Source organism: Mastomys coucha, unplaced genomic scaffold, assembly GCF_008632895.1.
Source record: "Mastomys coucha isolate ucsf_1 unplaced genomic scaffold, UCSF_Mcou_1 pScaffold3, whole genome shotgun sequence".
NCBI classification, from domain to species: domain Eukaryota; kingdom Metazoa; phylum Chordata; class Mammalia; order Rodentia; family Muridae; genus Mastomys; species Mastomys coucha.
Window position 1 is genome coordinate 729,335 of NW_022196909.1, and position 5,055 is coordinate 734,389.

Here is a 5,055-nt window from a genome sequence, read left to right on the forward strand (position 1 = left end):
CTACTTCTGTATTAGTCAGGTACTGTCAGAGCCTCTCGGGAGACAGCTATATCAGGCTCCTGTCATCCAGCACTTGCTGGCATCCATAACAGTGTCTAGGATTGACACTAGGATTGAGTATGGGAAAGATTCTCAAGTGGAGCAGTCTCTGGATTGTCCTTCCTTCAGTCTCTGCTCCATAGTTAGTCTCTGCAACTCCTTCCATGGGTATTTTGTTCTCCCTTTTAAGAAGGATGGAAGTGTCCACACTTTGGTCTTCCTTCTTCTTGAGTTTCTTGTGGTTTGTGGATTGTATTTTGGGTATTTCAAGCTTCTGGGCTAATATCCACTTATCAGTAAGTGCATATCATGTGTGTTCTTTTGTGACTGGGTTACCTCACTTGGGATAATAACCTCCAGATCCACCCATTTGCCTAAGAATTTCATAAATTCATTGTTTTTAATAACTGAGTAGTACTCCATTGTGTAGATGTACCACAATTTCTGTATCCACTCCTCTACTGAGGGACGTCTGGGTTGTTTCTAGCTTCTGGATATTATAAATAAGGCTGCTATGAACATAGTGGAGCATGTGTCCTTATTACATGTTAGATCATCTTCTGGATATATGCCCAGGAGTGGTATAGCTGGGTCCTCATGTAGTACTATGTCCAATTTCCTGAGGAACCACCAAACTGATTTCCAGAGGGCTTGTACCAGCTTGCAATCCCACCAGCAATGAAGGAGTGTTCCTCTTTCTCCACAACCTCTCCAGCATCAGCTCTTACCTGAGTTTTTGATCTTAACAATTCTGACTGGTGTGAGGTGGAATCTCAGGGATGTTTTGATTTGCATTTTTCTGATGACTAAGGATGTTGAACATTTCTTTAGGAGCTTCTCAGCCATTCTGTATTCCTCAGTTCAGAATTCTTTGTTTAGCTCTGTACCCCATTTTTAAATAGGGTTATTTGATTCTTTGGAGTCTAACTGCTTGTGTTCTTTGTATATATTGGATATTAGCCCTCTAGCTGATGTAGTATTGGTAAAGATCTTTTCACAATCTGTTGGTTGCAAACCCTTTTTGTACTATTTGTACTATTGACAGTGTCCTTTGCCTTACAGAGACTACTGGTGATCTGTTCAGGAAATTTTTCCCTGTGCCCATGTGTTTGAGGTTCCTCCTCACTTTCTTTTCTATTAGTTTCAGTTTATCTGGTTTTATATGGAAGTCCTTGATCCACTTGGATTTGAGCTTTGTACAAGGGGATAGGAATGGTTCAATTTGCATTCTTCTACATGCTAACCACCAGTTGAGCCAGCACCATTTGTTGAAAATGCTGTCTTTTTTCCACTGGATGGGTTTAGCTTCTTTGTGACCATAGGTGTGTGGGTTCATTTATGGGTCTTCAATTCTATTCCATTGATCCACTTACCAATGCCTTGCAGCTTTTATTACAATTGTTCTACAGCACAGCTTACGGTCAGGGATGATGATTCCACCAGAAGTTCTTTTATTGTTGAGAATAGTTTTCACTAGCCTAGGTTTTTTGTTATTCCAGATAAATTTTCAAATTGCTCTTTCCAACTCTGTGAAGAATTGAGTTGGAATTTTGATGGGGATTGTATTGAATCTGTAGATTGCTTTAGGCAAGATAGCCATTTTTGCTATATTAATCCTGCTAATTGATGAGCATGGGAGATCTTTCCATCTTCTGAGATCTTCAATTACCTTCTTCAGAGACTTGAAGTTCTTGTCATACAGATCTTTCTTTTGCTTAGTTAGAGTCACACTAAGGTATTTTATATTATTTTTGACTATTGTGAAGGGTATTATCTCCCCAAAATCTTTTTCAGTCTATTTATCCTTTGTGTAGAGGAAGGCCACTGATTTATTTGAGTAAATTTTATATCCAGCTACTTTGCTGAAGTTATTTATCATGTTTAGGAGTTCTCTGGTGGAATTTTTAGGGTTACTTAAGTATACTATCATATCATCTACAAATAGTGATAATTTTACTTCTTCCTTTCCAATTTGTATCCCTTTGATCTCCTTCTGTTGTTTAATTGCTAGAGCTAGGACTTCAAGTACAATATTGAATAGGAAGGGAGAGAGTGAGCCCCCTAGCCTAGTCCCTGATTTTAGTGGGATTGCTTCAAGTTTCTCTCTATTTAGTTTGATGTTGGTTACTGGTTTGCTGTATATTGCTTTTTCTATGTTTAGATAAGGGCCTTGAATTCCTGATCTTTCCAAGACTTTTATGATCAAGGGGTGTTAGATTTCATAAAATGCTGTCTCAGCACCTAATGAGATGATCGTATGTTTTTTTCCTTTGTGTTTGTTTATATAGTGAATTATGCTGATGGATTTCCGTATATTGAACCATCCCTGTATCCCTGGGTTGAAGTTTACTTGATCATGATGAATGATCATTTTGATGTGTTCTTGTATTCAGTTTGTGAGAATTTTATTGAGTATTTTTGCATCAATATTCATAAGGGAAATTGGTCTGAAGTTCTCTTTCTTTGTTGGGTCTTTGTGTGGTTTAGGTATCAAAGTAATTGTGGCTTCATCGAACGAATTGGGTAGAGTACCTTCTGTTTCTATTTTGTGGAATAGTTTGAGGAGTATTGGTATTAGGTCTTCTTTAAAGGTCTGATAGGATTCTGTACTAAACCCATCTAGTCTTGGGCTTTTAATGTTTGGTGCGGGGAGCGGTGGAGCTGGAGAGACATTCGCCATGGCAAGATGGCGCCTACTTCCGCTATCAACTCCTAGTAAACAACTGTTTGTGCATGTGCGTAGAGTGAAAAGACATCGAGTCACGGCCCATTCTGGGGCATCACGTAGGGTAATGAGCGAACAGCCAATCATGGGCAGACACGCTGCACTGTGGTGTATATAAGCAGTGCGGATTATTGGCTCGACCCTTTTTTCCCTATGGATGAAGACAATAAATGTTGCTGCAGAAGGAACCTAATGTCCGCGTGTCTTCTTGCTGGCGAGACGACTGTGCGGGCTACAGTTTGGGAGACAATTAACGACTGTTTCTATTTCTTTAAGGTATATGGGAATGTTTAGATCACCTTTCTGAATGTGATTTAATTTGGTTAAAAAAATTTGTCCCTTTTATCCTGGTTTTCCAGTTTTGTTGAGTGTAGGCTTTTGTAGTAGGATCTGATGATTTTTTTGTATTTCCTCAGTTTCTGTTGATATGTCTCACTTTTCATTTCTGATTTTGTTAATTAGGATACTGCCTCTGTACCCTCTAGCTAGCCTGGCTAAGGGTTTATCTATTTTGTTGATATTCTCAAAGAACCAGCTCCTGGTTTGGTTGATTCTTTTTATAGTTTTTTTTGTTTGTTTGTTTCCACATGGTTGATCTTATCCCTGAGTTTGATTATTTCCTGCTATCTAATCCTCTTGGGTGAATTTGCTTCTTTTTGTTCTAGAGCTTTCATATGTGCTATCAAGTTGCTAGTCTTTCAGATGTTCTGTCAAACTGCTAGTGTACGCTTTCTCCAGTTTCTTTTTGGAGGTACACAGAGCTATGAGTTTTCCTCTTAGGACTGCTTTCATTGTGTCACATAAGAATCGGTATGTTGTGGCTTCATTTTTATTAAATTCTAAACTGTCTTTAATTTTTTTATTTCCTTGTTGACCAAGTTATCATTGAGTAGAGTGTTGTTAAGCTGCCACGTGTACGTGGGGTTTTTATTGTTTATGTTGTTATTGAGGAGCAGCCTTTGTCTGTGTATATTTGATAGGATTCAAGGAATTATTTCAGTCCTCTTGTATGTGTTGAGGCCTGTTTTGTGACTGATTATATGGTCACAAATTTTGGAGAAGATACCATGAGGTGCTCAGAAGAAGGTATAAGGTGTTTACCTTCTTAGGATAAGAAATAGGATAAGATGTTTCATAGCTATCTGTTAAATCTATTTGGTTTATAACTTCTGTTTCTGTTTTACTGTGTCTCTGTTTAGTTTCTGTTTCCACAATCTGTTCATTGCAGAGAGTGGGGTGTTGAAGTCTCCCACTATTATTGTGTGCTATGCAATGTGTACTTTGAGCTTTAGTGAAGTTTCTTTTATAAATGTAGATGCCCTTGTATTTGCAGCATAGACGTTCAAAATTGAGAGTTCATCTTGGTAGATTTTACCTTTGATGAGTATGGTGTCCCTCCTTATCTTTTTAGGTCACTTTAGGTTGAATGTGGATTTTATTTGATATTGGAATGGCTACTCCAGCTTGTTTCTTGGGACCGTTGGCTTGGTAAATTATTTTCCAGCCCTTTACTATGAGGTAGTGTCTATTATTGTCACTGAGGTAGATTTGCTGTATGCAACAAAATGTTGGCTCCTGTTCATTTAAGCAGTCTGATAGTCTATGTCTTTTTATTACGGAATTGAGTCCATTGATATTAATAAATAATAAGGAAAAGTAACTGTTGCTTCCTGTTATTTTTGTTGTTAGAGTTGGAATTCTGTTCATGTGACTATCTTCTTTTAGTTTTGTTGAAAGATTACTTTCCTGCTTTTTCTAGGATGTAGTTTCCCTCCTTGTGTTTGGGTTTTCCATTTATTATCCTTTGAAGGGCTGGATTTGGGGAAAGATATTGTGTAAATTTGGTTTTGTCATAGAATACCTTGGTTTCTCCATCTATGGTAATTGAGAGTTTTGCTAGGTATAGTAGCCTGGGCTGGCATTTGTGTTCTCTTAGGGTCTGTATGACATCAGCCTAGGATCTTCTAGCTTTCATAGTCTCTGGCTAGAAGTCTGGTGTAATTCTGATAGGCCTGCCTTTATATGTTACTTGACCTTTTCCCCTCACTGCTTCTAATATTCCTTCTTTGTTTTGTGCACTCATTGTTTTGATTATTATGTGACAGGAAGAATTTCTTTTCTGGTACAAACTATTTGCAGTTCTGTAGGCTTCTTGTATATTCATGGGCATCTCATTCTTTAGGTTAGGGAAGTTTTCTTCTATAACTTTGTTGAAGATATTTACTTTACCTTTAAGTTGGAAGTCTTCATCTATTATCCTTAGGTTTGATCTTCTCATTGCGTCCTGGATT